This window comes from Pezoporus occidentalis, unplaced genomic scaffold (assembly GCF_034315485.1).
Source record: "Pezoporus occidentalis ecotype Australia unplaced genomic scaffold, CSIRO_AGI_Poc_V1 ctg3, whole genome shotgun sequence".
Classification (NCBI taxonomy): domain Eukaryota; kingdom Metazoa; phylum Chordata; class Aves; order Psittaciformes; family Psittacidae; genus Pezoporus; species Pezoporus occidentalis.
The window spans coordinates 3,137,489-3,151,651 of record NW_026914940.1 but is presented as its reverse complement, the minus strand read 5'-3'; the positions used below and the strand labels follow the sequence as shown (position 1 = coordinate 3,151,651).

The 14,163-nt window shown below is 44.7% G+C and overlaps 1 protein-coding gene across 2 annotated transcripts in view; it reads right to left on the bottom strand.

Annotated features, from left to right (window-relative positions):
• PTK2 (protein tyrosine kinase 2) overlaps window positions 1-14,163 on the bottom strand; it is a 200,993-nt gene that overhangs the window by 151,563 nt on the left and 35,267 nt on the right. The window contains exon 3 of one of the 2 annotated variants that reach the window (XM_062626924.1): window positions 9,812-9,838. The exons of the other annotated variant lie outside the window; for it this stretch is intronic. The gene's annotated coding sequence lies outside the window, so the exon portion shown is untranslated. The remainder of the gene's footprint in view (window positions 1-9,811; window positions 9,839-14,163) is intronic. 2 annotated transcript variants of the gene reach the window in all.

Here is a 14,163-nt window from a genome sequence, read left to right as displayed (position 1 = left end):
TCACTTTCATCAACCTCTCTCCCAGTTTTATACTAAGGAGACACATTCACTTCACAAGAACATTCACCTCCATCACTGCTTCATGGAACAGCAATGAACTTTCTAAGAGCAGCTCCTCAGGCAGTCATTTTATGCTGTGTTATGGGGAATCAAAGGTCATCTTCAACTAAAACAAAACCTTTTAACGGATGCAGCAATCCACCACCTCAAATAGCCTTATTGTTCCTCCAGTTACACAAGACAGGCTGTCCCAGCACAGCTCTCTTGAGCCAGTTCTGTTTGCCTACAGAAATGCCTGCAGACAGGTATCAGAGTAATCAAAACACAAGAACATGTTGCTTGCATTTAAGAAGGCTTCCAGGAGCTCACCACCAAATAAAGCTCGAGTTAGCCTAGCGAACCAGCTGTGAAACCAGATGAAACTGCACTCAGGATTCCAAAGACAGCAAATAGTCCCAGCCTGCATCTTTGTAATACACAAATGCATGAGCAGACCAATACAACCTCTTCTCCATAGCTCCAAATTCCACTGATCTTTTAAGTGCACTAAACTCTTTCTGTTGACTTGAGGACAACTTCAGGAGGAAATGCAGAGTTTTGATGCAGCTGAAAGCATGTTCAAGAAAGCCATTATAAAAATTAAACTAGGCAAGAGCAACATCTACCAACTGATACAGCTGGAAAAGAGCTAAATTTTGGGGACAGCCCTTCTAGAGGAAGAGGTGTTAAGTATCTGATGGCTTCAAATGGTAGAGAAGATAGAATCATAAAAATCACAGAATGGTTTGGGGTGGAAAGGACCTTAACATCATCCAGTTTCAACCCCCTGCCATGGACAGGGACACCTCACACTAAACCATATCACCCAAGGCTCTGTCCAGCCTGGCCTTGAACACTGCCAGGGATGGAGCATTCACAACTTCCTTGGGCAACCCATTCCAGTGCCTCAGCACCCTCACAGGAAAGAACTTCCTCCTTATACCCAATCTAAACTTCCTCTGTTTAAGTTTTAACCCATTACCCCTTCTCCTGTCACTACAGTCCCTGATGAAGAGTCCCTCCCCAGCATCCCTATAGGCCCCCTTCAGATACTGGAAGGCTGCTATGAGGTCTCCATGCAGCCTTCTCTTCTCCAAACTGAACAGGCTGAGAAAGTTGGGGCTATCTTCACACAGGAGGTGCTCCAGTCCCCTGATCATCCTCGTGGCCTCCTCTGGACTTGTTCCAACAGTTCCATGTCCTTTTTATGTTGAGGACACCAGAACTGCACACAACACTCCAGGTGAGGTCTCACAAGAGCAGAGTAGAGGGGCAGGATCACCTCCTTCGACCTGCTGGTCATGCCCCAGATGTGAAAACAAAGCCTTTTCTGACGGCAGCCAGAATGACCTGCATTACAAACATCACAGAACAAGGTAACAGCACCTGAGACAGGCCAAAAGCTGATCTCTTGTATAGTACTGAGCTGCTGAACACCACTTCCAAAAGCCCTGTGCTGTTGCTCTCCACAATCCTATTTAATACATTTCAAGCAAGACACTAAAGCTGTCAACCAAGAACTAAAGCCATTAAGAAAACAAGAGACGGGGACAAAAATTAGTGCATGCAGAAACAGAGGAACACTATAAACCTTGTCTTGCTGCCAGGACATAGAGAACACAGCACAGCCAACTTAAACTGGTAGCAGAGGTGCTCAAGCAGCCCTAAATGAAAGCACAGGAAGAATCTTTAAACTGCTATGTTAATAGGTTAAGTATTTTTAAGGAATGAATTAAGGCTACTCAATTCTGCTCTGGGTAGGATAGGCTTCCTTTTCCCCCTTAAGTTTTGAGGGATGCAGGTCATTAAACAAAGCCTCATTAGTGTCCGTCAAGTTTATACAGAAGTTCTACATAAAAATCTCAGTAATTCAGTTACTGATGTTAACAGAACCTAAATGATCATGACTACCTCTAACATCTCACTCTATCATTTGGCTCCTCCACCTTTATCACAAGGCCTCAAGTTTCAACTCCCCTTGGAGGACACGTAGTAGACCAGTCAGCATAACTTCAATGCTAATCAATGATGTTTTAGTGGGACTAAAAGCCTTGGTTGCAGTCTGTTATCATTAGCAGCTCAGCTGCTCTTTGAGCCCATGGATGTTTGCTCCACTAAGACACTGAACCATTTTGCTGGAGGTGCCTGTAAAGTGCCTGCAGGATAAGCAGAAAACCATCCCCAGCCATGTGTGCTTACACCCTGGCCCACCCTTCATAGATTGAGGTAAAAAGCAGGTAAATCAGAAGCACAACGTCAATTCCACTACTCCTGAAAATAGAGTTCCAACATTTCTCTACGTTAAACCCCTCAGAGAAAGAGCTGCTGTGAGAAACCTAAAGCTAAAGCCTAAAAATTCAAACCATGTGAAACCATTCCAGCAGGTAACCTGAATGGAGACTAACAGAGAGTTTACTTTCAAACACCTTTTTAAAGGGACAGAATAACAGAATCACAGAACAGTTTGTGTTGGAAAGGACCTTAAGACCATTCAGTTCCAGCCCCCAACAAGTGAATGAAGACAGAATCTGGAAAACATTTTTGTGCCAGCGTTGAACAGCTCCTCACGAGTTTCTTAAGAAGTTTCACATCATCTCCAGTGTAATCCCAACCCACCAACACAGGCACAGGCATTTAACAACCCACTCCTGTTACTTTGACCCCTCATCAGAATAAACACCTGAGGAAACATGTGCTCCCTACAAGAACAGATTTGGGATGGTGGTTTTTCTGTTTGACCCTTCCACATGAAAACCTGAGGAGCCTCAGCTCTATACCTGATAAAACACCTTCTGCAGTGCTTCACAGTAAAACCAAAAAACATCACAGCTATGAGAAGCTGTTTGGATATTATCTTAAATATGTTCTTAACCTTCTGAAAAGCACAAGCCCAGGCTGGGCAGAGACTGGACTGAGAGCAGCCCTCAGGATAAGGACCTGGGGGTGTCGGTCAATGAGAAGCTCCCCATGACCCGGCTTCAGTGCGCACTTGAGCCCAGAACCCCCCCGTGTGCTGGGCTGCACCCCCAGAGCGTGAGCAGCAGCTCAGGGAGGGGATCCTGCCCCTCTGCTGTGCTCTGGGGAGACCCCCCTGCAGTCCTGATCCAGCTCTGGGGCAGCAGCACAAGAGGGACGTGGAGCTGTTGGAGCGAGCCCAGAGGAGGCCATGGAGATGCTGCGAGGGCTGGAGCAGCTCTGCTCTGGAGCCAGGCTGAGAGAGCTGGGCTGGCTCAGCCTGGAGAAGAGAAGGCTCCTGAAGGGGAGACCTGAGAGCAGCTCCAGTGCCTGAAGGGGCTGCAGGAAACCTGGAGAGGGGCTTTGGACAAGGGCCTGGAGGGACAGGCCAAGGGGAATGGCTTTAACCTGCCAGAGGGGAGACTGAGATGAGCTCTTAGGCAGAAGCTCTTCCCTGTGAGGGTGCTGAGGCGCTGGCACAGGGTGCCCAGAGAAGCTGTGGCTGCCCCATCCCTGGCAGTGTTCAAGGCCAGGTTGGACACAGGGGCTTGGAGCAAGCTGCTCTAGTGGAAGGTGTCCCCGCTCATGGCAGGGGGTTGGAACTGAATGAGCTTTAAGGTCCTTTCCAACCCAAACCATTCTGCAAGTTATGAAATCAGAAAAGGAAAGAGGGGAGATGTCACAGCTACAATATGTACAATTTTCCCAATTTTCTGCTGAGCAAAGAAACCTTGAGATAAAAAAGTTATTCACCAGCTACACGAGCAGAGCACTGGAACATTAAGAGCTGTCAAGGATGCAAAAACAAACCAGAGGGAAGCTCACAGAATCCTTTATTCATGGTCATTTTATCTACAACAAAGTAGTTGATAAAAGTCCAGCCAGGCAATGTTTTTCCTCTTGCTTCACTGCAGCCCGTGCTGTTCTGCTTCAAACAAGCTCCTGTGTATTTTGGGAGCAGATCCTGCGCCACTCCCAGTCCAGGTCTCACACAACAAAAACAACTTATATTTTACATAAACCAACTCTACAAGATCCAGCTTGATCTGCAGAACCTTGCTTTCAGTAACACTGTCATCCCCACCCTTCCTTTACTTCACACTTGCTGCTCTGAAAGCCTTAGGTCCTAACACACTGATGCAACAGGAAGCATCTCCGATGCACTCACCCAAGAAAGCTTCAGGTCTCGTGCACATGTACCATTATTATTCATTTCTTCAGTTTTTACGAATTTCATGTTTTCCTTCAGTAATTCTCCACCAGAACAAGACACTCTGAGTGTCTGCCACTGAGGGCTGCGTGTGTTCTACAGAAGCAACAGCATCACTCATTCATAATATCCTGGTGCCTTTATTACAGCTCCCTGTCTTCCACCTTCAACACCGGCAAACAGTTGTAAACTATCAAACCCTACACTACAGCAAAAATCATTCTGTTAAGTTCCTAATCTTTTACCAAATACCCTTTAAAAGTGCTTCTAAAATTTGCAGCCACACAGTGTCCATGGTAAATGACCAGGAGCACACTTGAGTACAGCCAGCCTTAGAATGGTTTGGGTTGGAAGGGACCTTAAAGCTCATCCAGTTCCAACCCCTGCCATGGGCAGGGACACCTTCCACTAGAGCAGCTTGCTCCAAGCCCCTGTGTCCAACCTGGCCTTGAACACTGCCAGGGATGGGGCAGCCACAGCTTCTCTGGGCACCCTGTGCCAGCGCCTCAGCACCCTCACAGGGAAGAACTTCTGCCTTAGATCCAACCTAAATCTCTCCTGTTTAAGTTTGAACCCATCACCCCTTGTCTTGCAACATAAAAGCAACTCTCTCCAGCTGATGCTTAACTACAGCACTGGAAATGAGTTCACTGCACACACCAAGTACAAAGCAGATCACAATCTAACTGCTCTGCTACTACCAGGATGTCTTGTTCCAGCAGGATTTGTTCCATACTGAGCTGGACAGGAACACTCAGTAAGGTCTTCACAAAGGTACCCATTGAAACGAGTGCACCAGCTCCACCTCTCCACTGCAAGCCACCAGCAACCTCCACTTGTGACATGAGCATTCCTTATGCTGCTGCTCCCCAGGGCCAAAGATTTAAGCGTTCAAGGCCAGGCTGGACAGGGCCTGGAGCAACCTGCCCTTGTGGAAGGTGTCCCTGCAAGTGGCAGGGGGTTGGAACTGGGTGAGCTTTAAGGTCCCTTCCAACCCAAACCATTCTATGGTTCTATGAAGTAGAATTTCTTCAGCAGAAATCTGCTAAATGTCACATTTCTTGGTAGAGTCCAGACAACATTTGACTCCAGCTCTACATCAAGCACATTGCTTGAATAACCTTTGTCAATGGCCCTTCAGCTTGCTCTGCACTACCATCACCAGCCAGTTTGTCATTAAGAACACAGGTTTGGGTGAACAGCATGGAATGAACTCTGTTCACATCACTTACAGACTGCTTCAGTTGCATCTAAGCTGCCAGTGCAGTCCTAGACACCTGTTTTGTTTCAAACAGAATGAAACAGAATATTCAATGGCACACAACCCACAAATGAGCATTTTCAGTCTGTATTCCTTTGACTCCAGAACAGCTGAACGTCTTGTCATAGCAAATAAGCATCCTCTTCTAAGTAAAACATTACAAGTTATTTACCTTTAGACAGCATGTAGTACAGAGTTCCAAATCCTCCTGCAAATCCTCTGCTATTACTACTGACAAAACACCATAAAATTCAATAGTTTCTATCGCAGGTGTTTCCCTCCCCAAAAAGAGAACACCTTTTGCTGTCACTTGCAAGAAAAAGTTGAACGTTTTCCCCCAGAAGAGCATCCTTATCCCTCCAAACAGCAAAATTCCCGTTCTAAAGACATAATCCATGGTATGAATTTCAAAGGAAGCAGATAAATTCCAATTTGTCCTACAAGAGCAGTGAAATAGAACACAGAAGGAGAAAACCTTACACAGTATATATTTAAGTGACACAATGATGCCCCCTTGACTACCGGAATACACTGAGATGACTGCATAGGAGCAAACAAGAACGATCCTCACATGAGTATGCCCCCAAAACAAACCTTGGGAGCCAGAGCTACAGCCAGGAAATGATACAGGAATGTGCTAGACTACTGTGGTTTTTCTTGGTTCTTCACCTTTACCAGCTTCTTCACCTTCACAGGAACACCGGGCACAGGACTCAAAGGACCTTTCACAGCACTGACTCCTGCTCCCTACACTTCCTCATGTACCATGTCATAGTCCCACTAAGCAATAAATACAGCAAGTTTCACCTTATTTGAGCATCAAAACAGCCTAAAGCAGTCACTGGGGTGCCACAACATTCCCAATATTCCTGATTTATGTCCTGAGTGTCTGTTTAAATCCTACTCTGAATACTTTACATTAAAACTTCTTTCCTTCTACCCCATCTCCTCCTTTTTCCTCAATCCCTATGCATATTCCTAGAAAACCAATGGTCTGCTTCCAGGGCAAGTTTCCCATCTATAAACCGTTTCATGGACTCATGGAAAATGGGTGAGGCTCCTGAGAGCTGGAAGAAAGCAAATGGAACGCCTGTCTTCAGGAAGGACAAGAAAGGAGGGTCTGGGTAACTACAGGCTGTTAAGGTGCAGGTATCTCCATTCCTGACAGGGTGATGGAGCAAATCACCCTGGGAGCTATTTCTAAATGCATGAGGACAAGAAGATGACCAGAAGTAGTCAGCATGGATATCTGAAGGGAAAGTCATGCCTCACCAACCTAATGGAGTTCTACAATGAAAATGCTACCTGGATGGATGAGGAGATGTGCTTTCTCTTTACTTTAGCAAGCCTTTCAACACTGTTTCCTATGACAACACTTTAATAGACAAACTGATGAACTGAAAGCGTCTGCACTGTCAGGCTCAAAGGGCTGTGACCAGCAGCTTGAAGTCCAGAAGAAGGCCAGCTTCTAGAAGTAATAGATTAGTAGGAACACCGATTTCCATTTTTAACTGAAACCCCAGTAGATGCTACTGTCTTCTATTGTCTTTATTCTCCTGTACCCATCTGGTGTACTTCTTCAGTAAAGCTTCTTGCTTCTTTACTATTTCTTCATTCTGAATGAATACTTATTTGCACCACAGGATCAAGAACGAAGGACCAAGTCTAAAGAAAAGTCACCTGAAGCACACAGATGCTATAGCTTAAGCTCAAGAGAGTGACAAAACCCAGGAGGGATTGGTTTTAATCCTAACAGTGCCAAAAGACAAAGTTTCACTGCGTTTACCAAAGGAAACTAGACTTTAATCCATCCAGGCATACTGGGCCCACACTTCTGTTCCGAGATAACTTCACATCGAGACACAAGCACAGTGTTCTCTGTCCATCTCTGAAATGATAACAGCTTAAGATGTTGCGCTCCAAGCCCTTGTTGGTTCATATTCCAAAACTCCTCTACATTCATCTCCATGGCCTCAATCACAAGGTAGTAAAAAACCAATTGATCCACAGACTGCAAAGCAGTGATGGATTAACGTGGGATAGCTCTCCTGATCAAGGAGTTAACTAATGCATCCCACAGCACATCAATCCTTCTTTACGAGAAGAACTTGCTAGGAAATCAAAGAGAAAAAAGAAGTGTTCTGGGTGACCCTGGTATACCACTGACCATAACAAATGTGGATGGAATACAAGCTCAAACAAGGCACCATAAACAAGACCACTTTGAGTAGTCTCCTCCTTACAAAGTCTTCAAGCACTGCAAAACCCCCTGATATTATGATGCAAATCTAGAGTACTAAAACCAGGTGACAGGAGAGCATTTCTACTGACATCTATTGTCCATTGCTAAAAGTGGCACCCGGGAAAAAGAAAGTTCTTCAAAACATGAAATGAGAAAATGCCATTATTTACTGCAGATACAAGTTCTGATAATTAAAACTTCCCCTCTGGTTGCAGAACCTCATCTTTCTCCAATGCACTCTTTTATCCTGGGTATTTCTACAGTTTGTCAGATTTCCCTTGAATTTTAATTCCATCATTCAATGTGCTCCTAATTCTGTACTGGTGTCACTGGCAGATGAAACAGGCACATAAAGTCCATCATACAATCATGGAATGGTTTGTGTTGGAAAGGACCTTAAAGCTCATCCAGTTCCAACCCCCTGCCACAGGCAGGGACACCTTCCACTAGAGCAGCTTGCTCCAAGCCCCTGTGTCCAACCTGGCCTTGAACACTGCCAGGGACGGAGCATTCACAACTTCCTTGGGCAACCCATTCCAGTGCCTCACCACCCTCACAGTAAAGAACTTCTGCCTTATATCTTACCTGAACTCTTCCTGTTTCAGTTGGAACCCGTCACCCCTTGTCCTATCGCTACAGTCCCTGATGAAAAATCCATTTCAAAATGCTGGGCAAATTTCTGCCTTCTCTCAGTTCTTCAATGACACAGGGAGAAAGTACGAACACAGTTCCACACACACCCCCAAAATGACAAGAATAATCTCCTTGTGGCTCAGAGTCACAGTACCAAACTACAAATCCAAATGGAAACTGGGAACAACTTGCCTCACACATCCTTGTTTCAGAAGCTGCTGAAAAACCCCACAACTCTTACCTTCCTGTCGGCCTGCCCAAAACATCAGGCATTTATTTCCCCCATGTTCTCCACAAGCACTTCCCTGTCTGACAACCGCTCCCAGCACTCAAAGTCATTTTAAAGATGCCTTCCTTAAAAGCAAACTTCTGCCCCACTTAGAGACCTTCCGACTGCTTCAGACATGATTTTTTTCTTGTGGGAAGACTACAACAGATCAGCTCTCAGGCTTTTAATTGCAATTGCCATTTGGTTCAAATGGGGAAGAGCAACTGCCTCTGGAGCAAATTCCTGTTGACTCAGAACCATTGTGCTTCAGATACTTGCCTGTGAAAAGCTATTTTGTGGATAGATACGAAGTACATCTCAGTGAGAAGAAATAAAAGAATGGATACATAAGCAAAAATCGCCAACACAGACCAAGGACAAGGCTTGACAATGAACATCCAACCCCTTGCTCAACCAGGAGTAAAAGTGCACTACGGTCATGCACTACAACAAAATTCACATTACAAACAGTGAATAGACAAATCCCATCCCATAGGGAAAAGAAGACATCCTTGTTCTGAGTGCTACTTCACAAGTTGAGCCCCCAGCACAAGTCAATTTATAAAGCTTAATACTTGGCTAATAACCAAATTAGACCATAATCAGGTTGTTGGGGTTAGCGTTTTGGTGGGGTTGAGGTTTTTGGTGGGGTTAGTGTCATTGTTCTGAGGGTTTTCGCTTTTAAACACCACTGACAGGAGACACAGGGTCCAACAGAGCAGAGGGATCCTTCCAACTCCAACACAAGTCCCCTCTGACCAACAGTCAAGTGAACATGTCTGTCACTTTCCCTGCTACCACCCAAGGAGACTCCTTTTATCCACGTTTCCTTGCACATTGGCCCTCTGATTCACCACTAACACTATCTGTGGCTGCTCCTAATCTGGTTTTCTGACAGCTGGATCACATGCTGTGCTGAGTCGCTGCAAGCATTAACTATACCCCACACATATTTAACAACTGCACATAAACACATCTCAGTTACCTCCTCCCCTTGTCAAAATACACTATTTAAACAGGACAAAAATCCGTACCTCAACAGCCTTTGTTTAGACCTCAGCTCCCCACATGACTAAGCATCAGAACAGTGCCAGGAAGAACCAATACTCTGATGGATGCTATAAAAGCATGACTACATTGCAAGCAAGCCTTTAAAAGCTGCTTGCTGCCACATCAAGACATACATGAAAGAAGAGAACTTACCTGCTGGCAAGGGAAGTCTTGAAATATCTGTAACAATAAAGGAATACAATTAGAAACAGAAGGGAAAACAGCTCTGAAATCGCATTGGCCTCATTTTTGTTCAAGGCTGTACTTGTTTAATAAAGCACACTGTTAATCCTAAGCAATTTACCAGCTCTCAGGCATGCCACATGCAAATCATCAGTGGTTTTCCTTGTCTCACCCTGTTCATTAACAAGATTAGGTTTTGCCCACCTAACTGAAGGGCAAAGATCCTACTGGTAGGCAACGAGTGTCATTACTGCAGCAGCAGAATACAGGTCACTAGGCACAAATGAAGTGTTGCATACAGGTTTCACCATTATCACCTACATCAGTTCGGAGATGAAAGCGTCAGGGTTAGGCTTTGCATATGAAGAGGACATTATGTGTTTTATTTATTCTTAAACCTTTAAACAGTCAAGCTTACAAATGGGTAAGTATGGAACACAAGAAATCGTATTAAAAGAGAGGGATTTTTGCCACTGAGGCATGAGACACTGTTGAATATCTTTATAGTAAACCAAGGGTCTTTAAGCTGCCATCAGCTTCACAAGAAGCACTGTCTTAAGAGTCTAAATAGCTCATACTAAAAAAGAAACATGACTATAAATGCACAGACGTTAAATTTTCCTAAATAGGCAATTATATAAACTATAATTCATATTCCTCCTGCCTGCTTTTCATACATCTACTTGTCATCTCAGCACACAGGATTGTAACTGAGACTTGGAGGTGCTGACCAGCATTCAGAACTGGAACTAGAACCCATAGAGAACCAGAAAGCAAGAATTCTTCAAAGGCTGTGAGGATGAGGACTGGGGACACAGATCAAGGGGTTCAAAAGCTGAAATAAATAACAAATGTGGGGGGAATGAGAAAGTGGAACTAGTCAAAAACAAGAGGAACACTGAACTGAACCAAAGAAAAAGGTCTGCACCCTTTGTGGTTAAAAAGAGACAACAATGTCAAGTGATAACAGTGGCATACTGGGTACAAAATCCATGTGTAAACTGAACTTTAACCACAGGTGTAGAAACTGGAACAGATTCAGAGATTATCAGGGCAGATGGTCACTGCTTTGCTACCTAACAGAAGAAGTAAGAAGGCTTAATATTAGCTCTGCTATCACCAACAGATTCTTATGCTTGCTTTCATTTACAATCCATGTCTGCGCCTGCAAAACATGCTAAAATACGAGCACCAAAAAGAATTACACCTACTAAAAGTATCAAAAAGGAACTGCAGTACTTCGAGGAGACAATGAAATGACAACATGAAACTGAAACACTTAAAGCATAACATGAAAACAGCAGTAAGACACTAAGAAAGAAAATAGTGAATGCTGTGTTGTGGTAGAACATACAACGTTTAAAGGTAAGCAGGTACATTCAGAAGATGCTCATCCTGCTGTCTAATTATGAACAAAACCATTTTATGCAATAAGAAAAGCCTGGAGATAGGAGACACCCATATGGGAAGAAACAGCATAAACTGCAGGAAGGAAAAGCCTGGAGTCTTGTCCTGCAACAGCTCCTGCCCAGAATCCAGCTCAGCACATGGAGAGGGGAGCTTTTCCCAGCAGGAAAATACCCAGCAATGACTCTTCATGTGGAAAGTGAAATGAGGAGAAATGTTGCACCTTTTGGTCTGTTCACAGATGTTTAATTCTTTCCATGCACTTTTCTTCTAGTCACAAAACCACCCCTGCTTGTCACTAGGGCATAAGATTGTCACATAGGCCACAAACAGCTGTGGCCATCTGAGGAAAGCAACTGAAAAAGCAGCATAGAAAATGCTATATTTCATTGTCATTTCTCTACAGGAAAGGAAACCAACCTCTAAATTCCATTTCTAATTAAAATGACATTAAAAAATATGAGTTACTACAATAAATTATAAGCAACATTACAATGTCCTTCTAATGCTTGATGTACTGGAAACGTTTGAATCAAAGCATTTAGTACTCACAAAGCAGACTATTTGGTTAAGTGTTTTCCAGAACAGATTTCAAGCAAATAACAGTAAACACCACCAGACAAATACGTTATCATATACACACAGAGAAGCAGAAAACATTCATTTACATTCCAGGAACTTAGCCATGCAATTTCAAACACCTCCAGCAATTGCTCTGCAGCTCAGGCTCACACACATTGCTAACTTAAGACTCATGTTTTATCTCATCAGATTCTCGTGTTCGTCCCCAATACTTGAGCTGCTGCTTCTGCTGTCCCCTCCCCCTGCAGAGGCACCAGCATTCAAGTAGACCCTGGTACCACACAGAGACCTACCCAAATGGGGCACCCACAGGAGCAGCACTGGATACATGAGCCAGCTTCAGTGTGCGCTCGCAGCCCAGAAAGCCAACCGTATCCTGGGCTGCATCAAAAGCAGCGTGACCAGCAGGTCGAAGGAGGTGATCCTGCCCCTCTACTCTGCTCTCGTGAGACCTCACCTGGAGTATTGTGTGCAGTTCTGGTGTCCTCAACATAAAAAGGACATGGAACTGTTGGAACAAGTCCAGAGGAGGCCACGAGGATGATCAGGGCCTGGAGCACCTCCTGTATGAAGACAGGCTGAGAAAGCTGGGGCTGTTCAGCCTGGAGAAGAGAAGGCTGAGCGGAGATCTCAGAGGGGGCCTATAAGGATGCTGGAGAGGGACTCTTCATTAGGGACTGTAGTGACAGGACAAGGGGTAATGGGTTCAAACTTAAACAGGGGAAGTTTAGATTGGATATAAGGAGGAAGTTCTTTACTGTGAGGGTGCTGAGGCACTGGAATGAGTTGCCCAAGAAAGCTGTGAACGCTCCATCCCTGGTGGTGTTCAAGGTGAGTTTGGACAGAGCCTTGGGTGACATGGTTTAGTGTGAGGTGTCCCTGCCCATGGCAGGGTGGTTGGAACTGGATGAGCTTTAAGGTCCTTTCCAACACTAACTATTCTATGATTCTATGATGATCATGTTTACAAACTTGCCACCTTTGCTGTGCAAAGCCTTCCCCTCTCTGAAGCACACTATAGCACTCAGGTCTCTGTAGAGGAGAAGGTCACTCAATACTGAGATTTGAAGAGAAAACAAGAACTGGGCTCCTAATCTGGTTTATCACTATAAGGACAGACACAAGAGCATTTAGGGGAGCTGTCCTATTGGTTGATGAAGCTCTGGACTGACTTTCCTCCTACAACTCATTTCTTGAACGCATGAGAATGCTGTCACACAAAGCACACTTCCAGCTGTACAACAGAGAGGATGGAGCAGATGGCCTCATGTGGTCCTTTCCACCCAAGGTTTCTCTACTACCATGGACAGATGACAATAACAGGACAGGAAAGAAGCCATAATGACAGCAGAGCTCCTACAAAATAAAGCTCGTCAGCCAAAGAAACCTTGGCAAGTAGAGCGAACATCCATATGAGCTTACTGAGGAACAACCACCGAAAGACTATACTTTAGAGAAAGGCTGCTACCAGTTACTCTATCAGCACTGAGGTGGTTTGGGGCAGTGGAGTCCTCAAACAGGCTTTGAGGGTCCTGTCATAAAGAGGTTTTTCTATGATTGATAGGTGCTTTGAGTACTGGGTCTCTCCAGCACTGTATTTGTTTCTATGTGTCGTGGTTTAAACCCAGTCAGGTAATTCGTTCGCTCACTTCCCCCCCTTTCTTGCCCTCCCCCTGCTCTCGGAGGGACGGAGAGGAGAATCGAAAAGAATGCAACTCCCACGGGTTGAGATAAGAACAGTTTAGTAACTAAGGTATAACACAGATCACTACTGCTACCACCATTGATAGATGCTTTGAGTACTGGGTCTCTCCAGCACTGTATTTGTTTCTATGAAACTATGAATTTTGCATGGCAAAGTTTCCTCAAATGTTTTCTTGGAAATGGAGCCGCAACTTTCAGTCTTCTTTCCAAGAGTAACATCTAATCATCAAAACCAGGACTATTCTGTGAGCATCATGTTCCTACCTCAGTAAAATGAGATTATGGCTCCATAGACAAGCACAGAAGCTCAGACTCTCACCCTTCTGCAGCACTGGTCTCTTTCCAGGGCTGTGGTAAGCAGCAGACCACAAGAAATGTAATCCTGTTCTCCTGTAGCAGGAACTGATTCCACCCTACCACCATTCCCTTGAGGCAAACTGAGATGTTCAGTTCATGGACCGATTTCTCACTCCAGCAAAGAGTAAAGCTCAGAGCACATGAGGAACCACAGACCACAGTCACCAGGAAGCTGAGGAGCACATGTCATTCGACAACAATCCTTCCCACTGAATGAGGAACAGCACAGACTCTACACAAGATGTAATTTTTCAGTACCAATATCAAGCAGA